Source organism: Marmota marmota, unplaced genomic scaffold (assembly GCF_001458135.2).
Source record: "Marmota marmota marmota unplaced genomic scaffold, marMar, whole genome shotgun sequence".
NCBI lineage: Eukaryota > Metazoa > Chordata > Mammalia > Rodentia > Sciuridae > Marmota > Marmota marmota.
Window position 1 is genome coordinate 24,897,107 of NW_025999990.1, and position 22,033 is coordinate 24,919,139.

Here is a 22,033-nt window from a genome sequence, read left to right on the forward strand (position 1 = left end):
ATGCGGACTTCCAAGCAGCTTCTTATGGGTATTGTCACTGCATTATATAAATCACCACCTTTCCAGCCTCAAGCCTCAGTCACCTTCACTGGTATCTGCTACCTGGCTGTTCAATGCCACACATTTTTGGATGTTGTTTTAACAAAGCTACATTTTAAAGGATCTGTTTGTGTACTTGAGTAGTTAATACTAGCTGCAATAACAAAAATCTCCTGATTCTCCGTGATTTCACACTCTACAAGTTAATTTCTTACTCATGATTGGCAAGGGGAGAGGAGACACAGGGCTCTATTCCATGTGGTCCACCAGGTACTCCATATCCTTCTATCTTTTGTCACTGAGGTCTTCATTATGTAGTCTAAAAGCTTACCACTCAAGGAGGATAGAAGGCTGGCCTTCTCTAAGCCACCTCCATCTGCAAGTGACCCATCAGTTCTTTGTACATTCCTCTGGCTCCACTAAGACCCAAGGGGATTGGGAAATGCAGTGTGTCCAGAGAGAGAAAATGAGTTTGGTGAGCATGTAAAATGTGAAATTGTCTTTCAGTGATCTAATTGCTTATTTCCTTGTGGGAAGACTAGTTTGCCCTACTTCAGTTCTGAAGGAGGCATTAGAATAGAAGCAGTTTGAGAAATGTAGAGGGGATTAAAAAAAAAAAAACAACAACAACAACCTAAATGAAAACAACCCATAATTCAATGCAATCCATATTTATCAAACATTCAGTATATTACTAACTTTTGCTTAGATGCACTTCATGTCCCCAAGCCGCTTCTAGTGTAGCACCCAAACTAAATGAGGCATTCCATGGTAATACCACTTGATATTTGGGGCTAAGAAATAGATCTTTAAGGGGTTAGGATAATTTTTCATCAAAAAGGAAACTTCTCAAATAGATGCTTTATTCTCTGATTTACAAAGCTACTAACCCTAAATATAAAAGAAAAGACAAATGCTATTTCTTAATTAAATGCCTTTTCAGCTCAGTTATCTCTATGTCTTGCCCTGAGGATGCAGCCAGTAGTGCCCAGGTACAGAAGCATCATGATAACCAGATACTGGTTGAAGCTGAGCTGAATAATGTATGAGTGAGGCCTCACCCACCCCCCTCCAGCTCTTACTCAGTGAAGAGCTTTGTTTTTCAAAATCTCCTTTGGGAGGCTTCACAAACAACTGTTATTTAGCTCACAGATTCCAAAGATGATAGATAGTGGCCTTTTCCTGCAGGTAGAGATAGCTTACCCTCTGATGGTGAAAATCTGATTATTGGCATCTTCCCTGCAAATGGCCCTGTTCAAAAATCAAACAAGAATCTGATATTTAAAATCCAAAGAAAAAGGACTAAGAGTCTTGCAAAGCTCGAATGAATGCTGACCTCCACTTGCAGAATAATAAAACAGTATACTTATTAGGAGGCAGATTTGAGCCATTTGGGGTTGAGAACTTTGCTGGTTTTGAAAGAAAGAAAAAGAAGAAGAAGAAAAAAATCTAGGCAGCTGCCCTAGTTTCTAGAAGGACACAAGAGTGTTTACTCAGCACAGAGCCAGTCTGAGCTAATGGTTCTGAGGACCTGTAATGGGCCTCCGGGTCGGGCAGGGTGAATTTTGACAGGAGCAGAGAGGTGCCTGCCTGAGAGAGGGCAGCTCTCCTTGGGCAGGACATGCAACTCTTACACTCTCCCTCCACGGAGCATGTGCGCAGGCTTCCAAAGCTCAGGAGCTTGGATCAATAGCTAAAAGTTTGGAGGCTTATGACATCTTCCAAATTGGAATGAAAACATCTCCCTGGGTATTCTGCAGTGCTAGTAAATGGAAATGAAACATCCGAGTGAAGGCAAAGCGTTCCCCAGACCTTCATCTTATTTCCACTCAGATGTAATCCAAAATTAACACTTGCTCCAGACACCCGGCCTATTAGCGCGCCAAACGATTCTTCAGCTGCGAGGAGAAGGGCAGCGACTAGGGGCCCCCGGCGAGTGGTGAGGGGCTCCCCCACTTGGAATTCCACCCTGGTAACCCAACAAGAGACGCGCATTACCATTTAATTATAATGACAGAACAGATGTGATAACAAGGTTGTCTTCTCTGGCTCTGTTCCTGATGTCACCACAAGGGTTTTCCGGTTGTTGCTCTTTCTCATTTTGCGCTTCCTCATTAATCTCAGCTCCTCCAGCTGCTTCCTGCTCGCCTCCCTGACTCCTCTGACCGGCCTTTGTGAGCCAGCGACCATGGCCTTTCAGAGAACTGGCTGCGTGGGGCCAGGTCTTTGCTTAGTTTGGTTCAAGCCATCTGTGCCTTCCTGCAGGCCACAACAGTCCCTTAGAAGCCCCCTGACTTCATCTTCACCAAATTACTGCATTTGAAAAAAGACTTTGCATAAAAGGACATTATTTCTTTAATTCTGTGACTGTTATGGCATTTGCTCCCCATTACCTTCCTGACTACCTCAAAGCTGCTCTTTCTTTTGTCTGTTTTCTTAACTCCCTATCTAAACACAGATAAAATCATTTAATTTTCCCAAAGTTCAGTCTTACTAGACCTAAATTTAAGAACAAAGTATGGATTCATTAGTTTCACATGTATCTTTTCCTGTGAGAGTCAAACCTTGAAAAAGCTTAGTTCAAATAGTTCACAAAATTTATTTTGTTGGAGATTTTGAATACTACTAGGCCTATGCTTTGTTGTTTTTTTCTTTCCAGTTTTTAGTTACCTATTCCTTGTACAATTAATAGGTCAAAAGGTGTGTTAGCAAATTCGAAAGAAGAGGTGATATGTAACCTCTTCATTGAAAGAGAATTTATGTGTCTTATCTTTTTGTCTTCATTGATGTGCTAGAGACACAGTAACTCCTCAATAAATGCCAAATGAATAAATCATAAAAATATGAGTGGGAAATTTCAAGGGAGATATTATTTTGTTTGCTAAGGAAAGTCTCACCATTCTGTAAAAGCTTGGCTTACGAGTCTACCAACTGCTACATACCAAGAAGATTGAAAAATAAATCCAACTTCTTAGTAATTGACTTGGCCTGAGTTACTACTTCTAGAGAAAGAGGTGGGTGAAACAAAGTGGGCAGACCCTGTGGGCATATCTTCGGTGCCTTCCTGGGGTGAAAGGTACATCACATGCATTGTCTATTTAGTGTTCACAACAATCCTTCAGAGTAGGTATAGTCTCTTGGGTTTTCCAAGTGAAAACTCAGGCATTCAGAGAGACTGATCTATTCCCAGGATCACCCAGTAGAGGTGCTACTCAATTTCAGACCAAATTCTTTCCAAAGTTTGTTTCATTGCATTTTGTTCATTTATGTGACTCATTTCCAATGCATGCTGTCTTCCCACATGAGCTCTTTAAGACCTAGAGGAATAAAGAGGATGTCTGCACAAAGTTTCTCCTGTGAGATTTGAGACCCTTATCCAGTTAAGAGTGAATAAAACCATGAAAGGGTTAGCAGTATCCCTTGGTGTGGCTCATTTATTTGTTGCCAAATAGCTCTTGTTTTCCCAATAAATTCTATCTGTTCTACTTTGTGACTGGATGTGAATGAATGGGGAGAGCCACAGATTTGAGGACTGGATTGTTATTTAGAGACTTTGTTGTTACTGCATATTTCACAGGGCAATAGGTTGTTTTGTGTTGAATGTATAGTTGAGGTCTGAGTGTATAGACATCTCTCATACTCGGGATTGAACTAATGAAAGGCAGGAGATGTCCTCAGTATTCACAGGTGAGCTTTTCTTCTTCAAATCTGTGACTTGCTCTTTAAGCTGGAATTGCAGTTGTACCCAGCAGGCACACTGGGCCGCAATGCTGCCGATCTGATTCCAGCTGTCTTCTTGATCGATCTTGACTAGATCAATACAGAATGCTCATACCAGAGGTCATTCTTTAAAGCTGTAAGTTTAGGTCAAATAAAAGGAATCATTATTACACATAAATATGGGGAATTTCAAGTTTTAGAAATAATTACATCATTGTAAAGGTGAAAACATGAACAATTTCAAGGAGCGAAATATGTTTATAGATGCACATAAACCCTTAGTTAATATCAACCTCCTCTAGGAAGCTTATCCTTAGATGCAGTCAAGGATTAGATCAAGGTAAGACATAATGGTGTTCTTGAGTTTGGGTACCAGATTCAGGTATCAGTGATTACACATCCACAGAGCTGTATGATCCTAGGACTTTCCACAGAGAGACAGGGGACAGAGAGGAGCAAGGCAGGAACAAAACCACTTAACCCATTTCATGTTTATTGTTGCTCCAGTGGTGTGGCTCTTGGTAATTTATGAGACTGTCTGTGGGGTTCAGAAGCTCTTGAGACCTCCCGTCTAATAAAATAGCCATGTCGTTTTTCCTGAGTGAAAGGAACGACATATATCAAGAAGTGCAATTTGTTTGATATCCTTTTGTACAGAAAAAGGAAAGGTTGTGGCATTTGTAGGTTAGTAAAAAGAAGGAGGAAGTTAAGGTATATAGGTATGTTGAGAGAGACCTTGCAGTTGAAAGTACATAAAGGTTCTTTTGTATTTAACATCTTGGGGACATAGGACATTATACTAAGAATACTAAAGTCTCAAGTCGTAGCTGTCAGTTTGAAGACTTTAATGTAACCCATCATATATTCCTTCAGGTTTTAAAGATACTGAAAAACCTCTTTCAAAGAATCCAAAATAGTTCTTTCCTTTTAGTAATTGGTTCAACTACCCCTTACCTGAAGAAGGAAGCCACTCTACTTTTTTTAATTGCAATAAAAGTTATAACCCTTATTATGAGAGAAGGCATTCTGATGAGTCTTCATTCCCTGTGAGTTATTATTTTTTTAACATAAAAACCCCCAAAGAGAGTGGTTGTTGTAATTGCATATCTGGTAGTTTGGTCCAGAGTGTATATATCCCTGTATGAGCAATCTGATTTACCACTCAGATGTCCCAGGAAATGAATATCCATTTAGTCTCTTGTTAAAGTTATGAAATTATCATTTTCACAAACAAAAGGTAAACTTGTTTTACAAAAATTAACAATAAAAAATATTGAATTATCCATGATCCTAGGCAACAGCTAGGCTTGGATAATTTGAGACAGCACCTATAACTAGAAGCCTGTCTGCAGAAGCATGTTTGTGAGGTGTATGTGTGAATGTGTGTGAGACCCTGAGGTCACAAGGCTGAGGATTCCAGGGGGCACTGGTAGCCCGGGGACTGTCAACTGGCAGATGGGATTCTAATGAGGAAAATTGAGATGATCTGACTAAAAGCTGGGAGTTTCTTGTTGGCAGGGCATAAACGTGTAAATGAATGTGTATTGAGCCATGGACTTTTGTAACAGCTTATTGATGGAAGTGGTGTCATGCATTCAATACATGCTTTTTCATGCCGAAGTACAGGAAGGTTTTCTTCTTCAAAAAGTATTACTTCTCTGGCTGGAGCATCTCTCAACAGTGCTAGGAGTTTGGTTAATGCACAATTCAGAGTAAAAAGGTCCAATTCTTTACAATACCTGTCTTTTCTAGTAGAAGTCATTTAGCTAATCCCTTCCAGGGAGGCCCTGCCAGTAGCAATGTAGTGCCATTGGGGAGCAGTTGTGGAAGCATCCCAAGATTGCATTCTTCTAGAGGGTCCCTAGAAATGGACACCCCTGGCTTTGGTGTGAGTACTAGCCAGTAACTTATGTGAAGCTCAGACAACTTTGCAGTAATTCTTCCAACTGTCTGACTCAATAGCAGTCTTCAGAGAGTATTTTTTATCTATGACAGTTGCAGCTTTCAATCCTAGATTGGATTTCTCCCTGTCCTCCCAGAAGATGTTTTAGTGATGTACCAGCTTTAGCATATGATTGGTAAGGCCTTGAAATAAATCCCCAGCTAACAGAAAGGCATGGTAGGGCAGGGTAGAAAAGGACGTTAAAATTCACTACTAAATCTAATATGCTCCTGATGCTGTTTTTGAGAAAGGAGGCACTTCTTCATTTCTCCATCCTTTCTAAGTCTCTAAACTCTCTTTCTATATTCCCTTTTTATTGTCATTTCTCTGTAGAATGAATTAATCAGGTGTTCTGTCACTCTTCTGAAATTTGTGATGTCCAACTGCAGTCAGAGTTGAGTTTCACATCTGTGCTGGTACAAGGGAGAAGTTGGTGATATGAACCTCAAGGTCCTTCTGGGCAGTAACTTTCTGTGGACTTGGAAAAATGCCTCTTCTGCCATGGAAGTTTCTTTTCCCTAAAACACCCTAGTTTGTCCTTAAGCCATCTAAAAGGTAGAGAGGGGCCTGAAGAAATCACTCTGAGACTTTTAAATAAATGAGAAGACATGGAGTGAGAAGACATAATTCTAGTCAACACAGTAATCAATGAATAGAAGTTCCTTTACATTTCCAAAATGTAAGGGAAATGGAGAAGGAAATGGAAGAGACAAGGTCTCTTGAGGCCAGGGAGGAAGAAAGCAAGTTAGTGGTGAGGAGGACGAGTAGGAGAGGTGCTGGAGAGAAGAACCAAAGCAAAACTTCCTTCAGAAGGAACTTTTGGAGTTCCCTGAGACCATGGGACTTCTGGGCCACAGAGTGACAGTCTTGCCAAAATGCCATATGTGATCCCAGAATATCTCTTCTTCTAGTGCCTCAATCAATTGGGTTCTTTGTGACCATGAACAGGGGAAAGCTGACAGGAAAGTTGTACTACTGTTCAGATGTGTCCTCAAAGATCACCTGGAATTTCCAATATCCCAAACACGTTCAGTGTCTCATGAAGATTCTATAACATTTCACGTTACTTGCCCAAGAGTCCTCCTCAAAAACTTTCCTGACAACACTGATGCAGATTCAACAAAAAACCTGATGCAGTAAGAGCGGAGGGGCCAAGTGTACAACAGGCCCTGTTTTTGCAGGGTTACAAGCTGGGAAAAGCAAACCTGGACTTATGATAAAGGTGGTAGAGAGAGTGTGCATGCAGGCACATGTAAGTGTATTTGTAATGTGAGTGGCTTAAAAACTAAAGTGAGAGAGAGAGTGTGTCATGGAACTGAGAAATTGAGGTTGATTTCTAGGCATATATGGAACAAAAGAAGGCTATGAATAGTCTGAGTAGACAGAAAGGAAGGACATGGAACGTTTCTCCTGATGAGAAAGATAAGAACAGGTTCAAAGCCATGATAAATCCTGGTATGTACCAATGACAATTAGAAAACCCTGATTATATCAAAATGCAGTAATAGTCTAAAAAGAAGAAAGGCTTCAACAGCAGGAGAAGGGCTGGCATCTTGAGCACACAGGGTAAAAGCAACCTGTGATTTCACAATGGAGTCAAAGCTCCCGAGCCTGCATTTTTTCCCTTAGAAGAGTTTTGCTTTTGCATTTTACAGTTTTCAATTCATTTCTGTTTTGGTTGCAGAAAAAGGTCCATCTTTTGATGTGTAGCTTACTATTATGTGTTCAGCTCTATTGATTTTGAGAGCTGAGGTCAGTGGCTACTCAAACTCTAAACCGTGAACTTTTTTGTTTTAGCCAATGATACTCTGTCCATGAGGCCTGTTTTCAGCTGCAAGTAATATGAAACTTGATAGCAGATGCTCATTTATACAAATAGAGCTAGATTTTTCTCCACATGATATCTAAAGAAAAGCAGGTACAGGCATTGGTTCTGTGGTTTAATGATGTCAGAGCTGAATTCTCTGTTATTATCTATTTTTCTCCCTTCTTTTTTTCATGATGGCTCTCACCATCATAGTCATAGTCAAGATAAGTAAAAGAAAAGGGAGAAGGCGAGAATTCTATTGCACCAACCTTTATCAGTAGAGGGGAAAGTGGGAAGGGCAGCTCTTGGATTTACAGCTTCTCCTTTGAAATATACAATGGAGGAGAGGAATGGGGAGAGTGTTTTGCTGTCACCAATACCTGCCATGATTATCTGGGTATTTATCTGGTGATCAGCAGCTTTATTGTCTTTTGAATATGAACATACCAGTACAAAGCCTATAACGTAGCAACCAATTGGATTTTTCTACTTTCTTCCAAGCTTCCTAATTTCAAATGGTTTCCTAAATATTACTCGCCCTTTCTGCTCTATTTGTATTTTCTGGTGAGCCATTACAATACTACACATAAGATTACCTCTAGGAAGCTAATTGATTTATACTGTTTCTCCCAAAATTTCTGTTTTTAGTCATAAAACTGTCAAAATTGATTGTGTCTTAGATACAGAGGGTCTTTATATTCATTAGCTCTAATTTTTACCCTCCTTTGAAGGAGTTCTTGTTATCCCTTTTATACAAATAAGAAGCTGAGGATCTGATAAAAGTAAAGTGACTTTCTCAAGACCATTTGACTCAAAAGTGGAAAAATACATTTAAAATTAATTCTGTCCATTCCAAAGCCCGGCTTGTTTAAGAGGGCTGTGCTGACTTCCCAGTGCTATTTATGGTAGTTATTTGTGGAATTTATAGTACTTATTTACTTCCCTAAAACTTTATGGGGAAAAACTATGGTGAAGAAGTCGGGTATGATTCTTACTCTAACTTGGGTAATGATTACCAAGAGTCAGAATATAGTGGTCCAACTTCAAGAACCAAATTCCAAGCTGTGTAAGTCTTACTTACACTTTACTTTGATTTGGAGGCAGAAGGTAGCAATTAGGTTTTTAGTAACTTTAATCTCTCCCTGTCCTCTGTTCCTAGCTTTTTTTATTTTGGGAGTGTGGTTTCTGTTCTTGACCAGAGCCTCCATCTCCTTGACCAGAGCCTCCATCTCCTTGACCAGAAGTGACATGGGTCTAATGCAAAAGGCCTGGTCAAATGTGTTTCTTTCAGTGAAATTCCTTGGCATATGAGAAGCAGTGGTTCTCAGCACTGGTTAGAATTAGGATCACCTCAGTAATTTGGAAAACTATGAAAACCTGTGCCGATCCCTAGAGATGCTAATTTAATTGGTGTTGAGTGGGGCCTAGACACCAACTACATTTTTTTTCCTGTTTTTTTTTTTTTTTTTTTAGCTCCCCAGGTGATTTTAATGCTCAGCTCAAGTAGAAAACCACTGGCCTAGATGATTAATAGAGGTACTAATTGAGGGGAGGATAGAGAGCCCCAGCACAAGTGGTCCTCAAACCTTTTTGGTCTATAGACCATTTTATGGGGGTGTTGAAGGAAATAGGTCTCTTCAGAATTAGCAGAGATAATTGCCTTGCTTTTGATGGCACACCAATGAGCGAAAGGATAAGCAAATGACTAACGAGAGAGAAGTTATGTGCAGAGAGCGACTTTGCTGTGTGTTGTCACAGTGCTCTCATGATTTTTGAAGCACCATCATCTAAATTTACCAATGGAAAAAAGATTGACACCCTTCGTGGGGTGTATACCTGAAAGAGACCATCGTATTAGTGAGTAGCAAAACTTGAGTTAGCACTTTGGGCTGCTAAGACCCCTTCCAGATTCTTTCCCTCTCATCCTAGGGCTGTCCCAGTGGGGAAGCCACCCTTGATGAGTATCTTGAGGTCTCCCTGAATGTGCAGGTTTGTATTCCAGAGGGAAGAATATCAATTCGATTTGGTCCCCAGATTTCATTTTTCAGGCTCTCTGTTCTGTCAATTTCCTCACAGCGGTAGGAGGAGACTTTGTCCCTCAGTGTGATACTGGGTCGGTTTAGGTGTCCGCTATGGCTATTTTCAATTCTCTCAGCCTCATGTATTTCCTTTTTGTTTGGGGGTGGATGCGCCTTTGTTTCCCAAAACCCATTTTCTTACTCTCTCTCTTTTTTTTTCTGTTCTAAAGTTTGATCCATCTGAAATCTATACATTTATTTCACAGTCATGAGTGGCTTCCCCCCCGCCCCCCAGGTTAAATTATTTAATGGCATTGTTTTATTGAAGGCTTCAGATTAGGTGCTGACACTTATTGGCAGAAAGAAACAGGTTTTTCCGTTGGGATAAAACATATTTTTTATTAGCGAAAAGAGCAACCAAATTGAGTTTCTGTCTTTTAAATCCTGGCTGTGGCAAATGAAGACATCTGCTGCTTTCAATGACAACTTACCTTTGTATCAAAATGAAGCATCAGTCACTTAATGTATTTTCTCCTTCTTCCTCCCTCCTTTTCCCCTTGCTCCCTTCTCTTACATCTTTCTTCTTCTCTCTCTCTCTCTTTTTTTATTCCTCTATCCCCTGCCTTCCCTCTCCCATCCTCCCTCTTCTCATTTACCCTCTTTTTCTTCTCACATCTCTCCCTCTCCCTCTCTCTTCTCATTCACTTTATTGTCTCTCTCCTCCTTTGCTTCCTCCTCCTTTGCCTTTTCTAACTTGCTCTATTTTGGTTGGCTTATCTTCTCATCTTCCTAGTCTTTATTCCTCTGGGTTTGGAGGTTTTAATTCCAAATGCCACTCGTCTCCTAAAGTGAATAAATCAGGGAATCTGAAAGGAAAGAGGAAAAAAAATGAGGTTTGATTTCGGCTGTCTTTCTTCCCCTGCCAAGTTCATTCCTAGGGAATTTTAGACACAAACGAAAAGAATATGAACTTTCTCTGTGTTGCTATCTGGGTGAGGGAATGGGGATGGGGAGACCAGCAGCCACCTGAATCCTCCTGCTCCCACAGGACTATGGCATAGAAGCATATAAATCTAGTTGGGTACCTGTTTTACTATCCTTTCTAGAGATCTGATCTATCTGCCAAGAATTTCATGCCCTGCACGTCTTCATATACTTAACAGAAAAATTCTATAACTATAATCTGATACTTATTATCATATAAGTTATCTCTGCAGAACATGCCCATTTCCCAGATGAGAGCACTGTTGTAAAAACTGGAAAGATATAGAGAAGTGCTACATACTGCAAAGCCTGGAAACTGGGATTGAAAGGAATAATGGCATACTGGAATAGCATCATTTTAGATGTCAAGTTCAAATGCATCAAAGCAGAGCATGTCTGGAATGTGTTTCCCAGAGAAGACAGGGAGCAGGATAGAAAAGAGAGGTCAGGAGAAATTTTCTGAAATTCAAATTCCAGTGTGAGGTGTACCTGAAGGTGTACTAGGGCAGCTTGGCATAAGACAATGAGGCAGGGCCACTTCCTATGGTGGGTTGAGTATATCCTGGATAAAGGTACTGACCTCCGGCCTCTCTCAGATGCCAAGGTGGGCTGCAGCCCTGCAGGGACAGGGACCTTTTTACTGGCCAGAAGTTTCTTTAACCATACTCTATAACTTGAACCCAGCTAATTTCCTTGATGAGTAGGGTCTCCTAATTTTTGAGAGTGGGGTTCAGAAGCAGAAATTGGAATCCAAGACTCTCAGATCCAACTTACATGTTTCTTCCCCCAGTTACTGTCCAGTAGACACCACAGTGTATTGTGATTCCCAAAAGGATAACATGCAAAAACAAAACAAACAGCAAACAAAAACCAGAATACTATGTTTTCTTTCAAAAGTGCTTGGGGAGACTACTTCAGAATTTTTTCTAGAGAAGAACATAGTAATTCTACAGTAAGCGGGCGTTTTCCTATGCCCAATTTAACCAAACACTTTTCAGCCACACCATGCTCAGGACAGCACTTCACTGATATTCTGCAAGTGCTCAGTCTTCACAGTGCTGCCATCTCTGTTTTGCTGGGATCCCCCAAAACTTGCTTGGCCATGAGTTCAGTAATTGGACTCACTTACTTATTCCTAACAAATGAGTTGAGTGACTAGGGGAACTGGGTAGAAGTTGGAGGTGGTGGTCATTGCCTTGGAACTGACAAGCAGGAAAACTAAAATGAATCTTGAATATAAGGAAAAGTAAAGATATTTAGAGAAGGATGTATGGCCCTTATTTTGGAACCCTCATTGATCTAAACCTGGGACTAAGAGGACACCAGGAATTTTAGAGATGGAAAGAAGAACTTGGAAATGTTGAATTGAGAGCATTCCACATGGAATCTGGCTAGCAGAACGAATTTAGTCAGCTTTACAGCTAAAAAAAGTTTCCCGCAAACAATGATTTGGAATTAAGAGAACTGTGACCCACTAGCTGGGGGCCCTCTGTAGACGTTATGTTTTTCATCTGTAATATAACATATATGTATTGAGCTACAGTGGTATTGTGGGGATTGATACCTATCTTGGCTGCTCTGCCAAATCATTGCTGAGACTCAACAGAAAAAAAATGCATGGGAAAAAAAACATTGCAAAATATAGTAAACTGTTGGACAAATAAAGTCATTTTTAAAATTTTATAATTCCCCCATTTTCTGAGCCCACTCCACCTGTATTATTTCTATTGCTTTCAGCATTGTCCCCATTTATCTAGTATTATATCTGTCTGATTTGAAGTCAGTGACAGATAGAAAATAGAGCTCTTATAGAAAGGAAGCTCATCAGAAGGAAATGATGAGACAACATGGATCAGCTTCTTTTATGTGAAGAACCACAGAGAAAACCTATTCATTTGTTAATACACAAACTTACCCATTCATCAATATTTATGGAGGACCTCCTGTATTATAGGCATTGCACAAGACACTTAGGATGTGATGAATAATAGGTAGTCAGTCTCTTGAGGATATTTATATAGTGCTTTTTTGGAGGTCTTCCTGGAAAAAAAATTAGTTATATTCTCTCTAAGTCCAGAATATGTGGGTACTTCTAGGTAGAGTATGTGTGTTATTTTGGAGGGATCAATTTTCTCTTGTTGTATGTGACTAGATGTTGGAGATGCCTTGTGTATTTGTCACCTTTGCTTTCCTTTCTCTAACGGGGAACAGAATATTGATAATTCATGCCTCTTGGGAGAGAATTTATAACTTTTCTTATTCTTTTTGAAAGCAATCGGCCACCATATTAGGCCAAACTGGGAAGACAAAGCTGTTGCCAGAAGGTTAACCAGGTTGAAAAGTACTTACTTAATTATATGGACAACACAAAAGCACAAGGTTGAAATGAAGTCAAGTTTGGCCAGGAAGTTGAGTAAGTAAAGTGAAGAAGGGAAAACTATATAGTAGGAGGTGAGGATGGACTTTGGGTAATGAAGAAGAGCACCTGTCAGAATATGGCTGATTCCGCCAGGGTTGGGTGATGCTTTAATGTTACTAAGGATGGTGTTAAGTCAATGCTTTCTGACCTAAAACTACCCTGTTCAGAACAACCCAGAATGTGATTTTAATATTTTGTATCAAAATCATGAAATAATTTTATTTACTTAAAATAAATATCTGAAATACTAAAGAGTTTTATTTCTTCTGTAACTAGATTAATCAATAAAAAATTAATGCAGTAAATATTTACTGGGAACCTCTTTGTGTAAGAACCTTGGAGGTTTCAGAAGCTAAGATTCTTGGTATTTTCAAAATTGAATTAAAATTTGGAGGCAGATCTTGTCCTTAAGGAATTTACAGAAATACAGAGAATGGAATGTACAAGATGACTCTGTAGAATGTGAAAAAACATGAGTAGAATGTTTATAATATTCTATGGAGGCTCAAGGAAAGCATTGATTACTTCAAGTTAGGCATCTCAGGGAGAACTAGGGAGAAGCACACAAAGGGCATAAGGAATATGTGATATGAGATGATAAGAAAAGAAGGAATTAGGTGAACCAAGAAATAAGTAGAAGTGTGGCACATAAATAGAAAAGAGTGAACTGTATGAAAAAAATAGCGGGGAATTGTACTCGGGGTATTGTACTGGTGCATTTTGTGTTACTGTAACAAAATACACAAGCAAGCTAAATTTATAAAGAGGCTTATTTAGCTTACAGCTTTGAAGAGTGGAATTTCAAATAACATTAAGTAGTTCCCATCTCACTCTGTCACTTCAGGGTGGATGATAATGGCAGGAGCATGTGTGGGATAATGGTCACATCTCCAGATAGGAAGCTAGGGAGATACTGGTGGGGACAGGCACAGACTTTAATAACTATTCTCACTAGAATCAATGCAGGAGTCTCACAAGAACTACTTTAATTCCTTCCAAAGGCAGCACCCCCAATGACCTAGGGAGCTCCCAACTTGGCTCCACCTGTTTTTTTATATTAAGGTTCTATACCTTTTACTATTACAGACTTAATATTTTCTATCAAAATCATGAAATAAATTTTATTTTTCAAATAACAACAGATGACCTTTGGTGGGAATAATAACAGCACTTTAATAATAACAGCACTTGGTCCCACAAGGTTCATGCCCTTCTCACAGTGTAAGATGGGTATTCATCCTATCCCAGTAATCCCAAAGTCTTAGTTTGTATTTGCTCAAAAGTTCAAGTTCAAAGTCTCATCTGAGACTCATGGCAAGTTCCTTGCAGCTTTAAGACCCTGAGGGGAAGAAAATGCACAAGTTATTTAGTTCCAAGATACAATGACATGACAGGCACAGGGGTAGGCATTCCTATTCCAAAAGAAAAAAAAAATAGGAAAGCATAAAGAAATAATCAGTTCAAAGCAAAAGTGAGACCCATGCCATGGACATTAAATTCCAAAGCTCCAGGTTCAGTCTCTTCTGCATACTGCTGTGAGGAATGGGCCCCCAATGCCTTGGGATGACCTGCCCCTATGGCTTTGCTGGTTGCCTTCCAATGGCTGCTCCATGGGACAATGTTCTAATGTCAGCAGCTATTCTGGGTGACCACTAGCACATTGCTGTTCATCATACCTTTCTGGGTCTTCACCATAGCTTTACTCCCATACTGAACTAGGAATTGCTCCAACAGTTGCTCTCTACAGAGGCTCTGACCCTGTGGCAAACCATTGCTTGACTTCTCCAGTCTTTGAAATCTCGGTGGAAGCTCCTATGGACTGTAAAATAAGTTCCATGCAGAAGTCAATGTCAGCTTCCCACATAAACAGTGTGCCTGCAACCGCTTGAATCATGGTTGCAGAGGTCATGGAGTGCTTTGCTGGAAAACCAGGGCTTAGGTATTCCTTTTAGAGTACTCTGGTGTTCCATGAAATAATTCTGCTCTGGAAGATCTCTGGGCCTGTGATGAGAAGGCAGCCTTAAAGATTTCTGAGATGTCCTTGAGAACTTTCTCCAACTGTCCCCATGCAAAGCAACCAGCTCCCTTTTATCAATAGTAATCTCTTTAGCAAGAGGTTTTTTTTTTTTTTTTTTTTTCTTTTTTTTTTTCCTGCTGCACCCTTACGTGATTTTTCTTGATTTCTCACCCAGGCATATTATGAATTTTCCAAATCCTTCCACTCTGTTTTCTGATTCTTACTGTACATCTGATTAGAAGCAGCTAGTAATACCCATGCTACACTCTGAATTCTTTGTTGTTTTGAAATCTTCTCTATGAGACAAATAGTCCAACATTGTTAAGTTTGACCTTCCACAACATCTTAGAGCATGGACACAATGCAGCTAACTTCTTTGCTGTGGTGTAACAAGGATCACACGTCTTTCCAATTTCCAATAGGATTTTCTTTTCCATCTGAGACTTCATCAGCATGGCCTTTACTGTCCACATTTCTATCAATATTCAGGTTATAACCATTAAGCTAATCTTTAAGACAATGTAATTTTTTTTCCTATTCTCCTGTCTCTTCTTAGGTACTGCCAGAATTGTCCATAACACTAACTCACAACATTTTAGGTTTTTTCGAGTCTGCTTCTCTTCCAACTTCTGTCAGTTAACTGATTCCAAAGGTGCTGCCATGTTTTCAAGTATAGTTATAGTAATGACCTCATTCTTGGTACCAATTTTCTTTTCTTTCTTTTTTTGTACTATCTCAGAATACCTGAGGTAGGCTAACTTCATAAAGAAAATAGGTTTATTTAGCTCATAGTGCTATAGGTACAAAGTTTAGGGATTGCATCTGGTAATGAGTTTCTTGCTGGCAGAGTAGAGAAGTGGTCCAGGCATCATACAATGAGACAAGGGCTACATGTGTGTAGATGAGTATATTCTGGTCTCCCTTTTATAAAGTCACCCGCATTCAACCATGGGCATTTTATCCCAATGACCTTGTATAATCCAAAACACTTCCAAAAGCCTCATCTATAAACATTATTGTTGGATTAATTTTTCACACTGAAATCATATCTAAACCATTAGCTGAAAATAAAGTTGGGAAGGGCAATTTGGGTTCATTTAGAGGTATGGAAAGAGCTAAAAGCTTCATACTTTATTCTACAGCCACACATCAGTGACAATGGTGTGTCTGCATATGTGGGAGGGTAACGTTACAATCAGAACTGCACATCAGGATATTAGTCAAGCTAACCATCAATAAATATTTATTGGATGTCTAGTCTGATTGCAAGGTACTATGCTAAATGATGAGACTACAAAAGGAATGTATCAAGTAATCCCTGATCTAAAGATCTTATGTTTTGGGTAAGGAAACAAATGTCATATTCAAAGAAAGATATCAAATTTAGTTATTTATAATCAGTATGGATAAATAGTGAAGCTGGTAACATTCTTTTAGTTTCCAATGAGTGAAATTTGGAAACTTCTATGTTGAAATTTTTACAAACTTATCTCTTTGCTCTTAGTTTGTTAACTGGTTCTAAATTGTTGCTTGTGGAATTGGAATTCTATACTAAATCAGAGTGCAACAAACCCATTACCAGGAGTGGATTTATTAGATGGTTTTAAAATTTTCTAAGTCTTCCTCCCTCTAACTCTGCAGTACCTCTAGCTTCATGGAGATTTTTTGTTTGTCTCAATGATTAATTGTATCTTATACTGTCCTAGAACTTGATATTTAATTATCTCAAAATGCTTTATGAATATAGATTATGTGTCTCTAGGATCATTGGAGTTGGCCAGAGATGTTTGCTGAGTGATCTCTAATCATTGAAAATTTTGCCAGAGATAGACATCAACTTCTTCACTAACTTAGTCATAACTACATCTGGAGAGAAGGACTTTGACACAAGGTACTCTTTATCTCAGATCCAAGTTGGAATTCAGATGCTTTGACCATCTCAGATGTTAATTTTGGTTGAGTTTCTTATCAGTTAGGCACGTGTGTGTGTGTGTGTGTGTGTGTGTATGCATTACACACACACAAATATTTCATTGAAAACACGGAAAGCATGCAGTAAATTCTTTGATTTGTGTTTATGTGTATATATTTTTCTCACATTTATTTATTTATTTGGAGAAAACACAAAGAATTTTGCTTGGGTTTCTGGGGAAACCTTGAAAAATATCTTTGTGACTATCACCACCACCACCACCACCCCTATCATCATCAACTTCCTCCTCAAAACTTAAAATTAAGTCCTATTTGTAAGTGGTACTCTGTGTAGGAACATTTTATTCTCTACAAAAGAGATCCTTGTAGAGTTCTGTGTGGACAAAACACGACATCTCCATGTCTAAAGATTATTCTGGAAGGCAGTAGAATCTGGTTGTGTCCTGCCCAGCTAACTATTCAAGAGACTAACTGGGATATGGAGTTTAGCCTGAGGCCACAGGATGTAACACATGTAAAATTAGGATCTACACTTTTATATGGGTTAGGTCTCATTTCCTCTTAACAGGGATCTAGGCTAATTGCCTACAGGCAACTAAGGAACTCAGAGTTAATACATTAGGTGCTGACGAAGGCACTGGGTGTCTTCTCAAAATAACTACTTCTTCTTCATGTTTCCTCCTTGTGGGAAGTCCTCCTTGTCTATTCTAGCCATATACAAAACTAATCTTAAAATTGGCACAGATATAGACCCACACCTGGAAGTTGTTAGTCTGCCCCAAAGAATGTGGCCTGTGCACTGGTAAGAATTTAAATGAAATATTTAAAAATTAGATTCTTTCCCTTGCTCTCATGTTTCTACAGGTATTTAAGTTTTCTGGGTTAGCAGCCGTCTTGCTCGGTATTATCGAGTATGAAAAGGGTTTTTGAAAATGTTGTGGGCTGACAGATGTTTTGAACCTCTCTATCTCCCCAGCTGCACCAGATCTAACAGCCTGAAAGTGATTTCCCTTTATGATATTTCATACCACATTGCAAATCTAAATTGAGGCCTGTTTCCTAAATACATTTAAATATTAGCTGAATATAAAAATGTGAATACAGCCAACAATCCATGAATACACAAATGTATTTCAAAACATTCTACACCCTGAGAATCAGAAAATGGCATATCTGGGACAAGCGAAGATGGATACAAGAGACCAAAATGGAAACATGCCTATCTGTGTATCTAAGCATTACTATTGTGTCTGTCACCATAGTACCTGGGCCTTTTGTTGAGAACCATTTCTCCTCCTTAATGATGATAAACTCAGGAATATGCAGGAACAAGAGAGCTAATTTATAAATAACGTGAATCTCATCCATAATGGCCAGTGTCGGGAGGCCATTATGTAGATGCGTGGAGATCGTTAAGTGGCAAGCTTGGCAACATTACAGATTCTTTATCCTGTAGGCAGAGGCTGGAACGGAAGGGAGAAGGGAAAAGGGATCAGAGGCAGGTGTTCTCTTTTTTGTTTTGGAGGTTTTAAATGGAATGGGAACCTCTTGATTTCAAATTTTAGCATTGCTGGCTGCTGTAATGCCTCACTGCCCTTCATAAGCAAGGTCTTGGTTTACAGACGTACTGATTATGTGTATACCTTCTTTGTGAAATCCATCCCTGCGAGTGAAAGAGGTATGGATGGATTCAATAAAAGAGCATATTATGGCCACGGTTTTGTTTTTATTAGGGATTACATAAAATCTCCCATTTACATAGTTGCCAATGATGCAACTAAATCCATGCTGATATGCTATATAAAAATATGTTGAAATCTATCATCACTGGGGACTGAGCCAAGGTTGAGCCCAATTTCAGAGTACTCCTTTCAATATTTTCATAGAATACTTGTTCCCCTTTTCCTTTTTTTTTGTTTTTAAATCTGCTAAAGTGGTTCTTTGTGTACTCTATATAGAGAATAATAATTTTCTAATCAGTCCCCACTAAACAATTAATTGCTGATGGAATAATTTTTAGTGGACTATTAACTATTGTTCCATTTTTTTTCAAAGTCATCCAGAGTTCAAAACCAATTATTAGACAAATCCCATAACTTGAATCATATTTCATCTTATGTGTCTATAACATTTTCAATTTTTATCTCTATATTTCATTGGAGATTGCTAACCAAATAGAAATTCACTTTAAGAGAGCTTATAGTGTTTGTTTTTCTCTTTAAAGGATGAATAGGGTTTTCTTTTTTAACATACTGGAAATAACTTATAGATACTTCCATTCTCCTGGCATTTGTCTACTGTGGTCTGAACTTCTGCTAAGTAGATAGAAGCAGATGTTCTTTACATTCGAGAAACCCAAAAGGAAAAACGTTGCCCTCGTTGGTGTAGCTCCCCAGGATTTATGCCAAGTTCTAGGAATACAGTGATGAAAGAATGGTCTGATTCCTGACCTTGCTCTGCATAAGGTCTAGGGCAAGCAGCATACACCTGATGCTGTAAAGAGAACTTTACAACAGGTTTTGGTCTTAAGGAATTGACAGAGGAAGCGACAAAGTCCTTATTCATAAAAGTAGATAGTTGGCTTGTACCACAATGTGTGATATGGCAGTGAAATATCAAGAACTACAAATATTCATGTGGGACATTCAAGGAATACTCCTTGGAAGAAGAAGGGACTGACTTGGATATTGGGGGAAATTTTGATTGGTGAAGAAAAGTTTGCAACAGAAGGCAATTAGGGAACAATGTGACAAAATGTGAGGGGACAGATTTGAGCAATGTGTATTCAGAGGGCATTAGGTAGACAAAAATGACTTGAACAGAATTTATGTGCAAGACAGTGTGCCAAAAGACTGTTTGACTAGATGGCAAAGGGCTTTTGATAGACTTAAGGCCACTTAAGGATTCTTGGAGTAAAATAACATTAAATGCTTCAAAATTCTGTGTCTAAGAGCTAACAGGAATCTTGGAGACCAACTTCTAGCCCACATTCTTGTATAACAAAATATTGTACCAACGTGGACAGGTAAGTTTTCTTCTAGAACATTCTAACTCCCTAGCCCAGTAGATCGCAGTGTTCTTTTAATTAAGACCTGGTCTCTTTTTGCAATCCAACTTAAATGGACCAGATTTTCACAAATCAACACTTAGTTTTGTTCATCAGAGACACATTTATGGGGATTCTTTGATTAGCTCATAAATTCAATCCTGGCATTCCCTAGAGGTCCACATATGGGCCAGTCTGATGAATTTACCCACATTTTATAATTGCAATATCTAAAAATGAAATGAAATTGTAGTATGCCACTCCTTCACATGACGATCCTTCTTCCCTAGCTGCTGTGATGTCTCTGTAACAATATTATGAAGTTATACTTGACATGATGATTTAATGATGATCAGGGTGATTCTCAGTATAGTGATTTTAGTCTCATCTCCTGTATTTCTTCTTTTTTTCACACATTATGCAACTTAACAACATTATTTCCTTTTTTTGAAGTACATTAAGAATGGGTATTGGGGGCTGGGGGGGGTCGTAGCTCAGCGGTAGAGCAAATGCCTCACATGTGTGAAGCACTGGGTTCGATCCTCAGTACTACATAAAAGTAAAATGAAGATATTTTGTCCATCTACAACTTAAAAAAAAAGAATGGGTAGTGTGCAGACAAGGGGGTTAATTAATTGTCTGCCTAATACAGCTGAGTGTATTACCTTACCCAGAAGTGGTAAATCTTTAAGTGCTGGTGAGCAGCACAATGGGAAAAACCAATAGTCTACTTCCGAGGGATTTCACATACCCACAGTAAGGCCGTCAGGGAAACCTGGGACAAAGTGGGATAAAGGTACTTGTTAAGACAGAGCATGGATCACACTGTTTAGTAGCTTCCTTTTACTCTGATGGCTGTACTCTTCAGCCATTTTCTTTTGCCTTGCAAGTGGGCTGGACTCATTCTTCAAGGCATTCATTCAGCTTCACCAGGCAGCTCTTTGTGATTCTCAGAACTTGCAGTCTGTTTTCCAGCAGGAACATCAATACATGTATCTGGAATACTCATCTGTTCCTTTGTTCTTGCTCTGTACATTTTCCACCCATTCTTTAAGGTCTTTCCTCTGCAGGACACTTTCTGTGTCTACACGAACCCTTAGTCTCATTGTTTTCTCCTCTCAGTCACCCACAATGGCTCAGGTCCGCATGGCACCATCTGCTTGTTCTCATTTCTGGTTGCTCAACAGAATCACCCATGCAAAGATCTTATTTTTTTATTTTCATTTTTAAATATTGAATCGCCAGTTTTCAATTTGGCTTACTATCAGAATTAGCTAGGGAACTTTGCAATTTCTACACCCAGAAATTATGATAGGGATGGCCTGATCTACATTTGTATAAAGTCCTGCAGGTGATTCAGTGGCATCGTTAAGGTTCAGGAATTTTGATTTAATATGTTTTGCATTGCCTATTTTTATTTCATGTGAGTAAATCTTTTCTTTGTAACTAGATTATGAGGCACTGCAGTTTTGGTGGAATATTTTATCTCCCAGCATTTGCATTGTCAATAGTATAGTATATTGCTTTGGCTAATTCACATTGCAGAGATGCTGGGAGAAAGCATGGTACTGAACCCAGATCTGTCTCTCCTTGGTACTTATCGAACAAGTCTTATCAGGACAGACATGCAAAGGCAACCCCCCCTTCCAACCCTCACAGGACACACACACACACACACACACACTTTAAGAGAACAATATTTTGCCAGAAATGACAGCCTGCAGGCATTTTTAGATATTTTTGCTTCAGCATCTAGAATTTTTATTCATGACAATAACTGATGAAAACAAAAATCTGAGATGATCCCATATTCTAATCTACATCTAACCCCAGATGTGGTGAGAGTTCCTTAAAGAAAAGGTGGAGTTTCAGGATCTTGCCAGAACCTTTGAGTGGACCAAAAGGAAACAAAGAGCACTGATGTAGGCCATTCCTTCTGAAGTGCATTTGGTCCCATGTATCTGAAAAATAATGGAAATCAAATGGGTGGAATTTTTATCCCCACCCTAGGTGGTCCCTTTCCACTGATGTGAGTTTTTGTTTTTTCTTATAGTGGGAGAGCACTGCTGCAGACCTGTGTGGATGGCTGGAAAGCCACCCCCCCCCCCC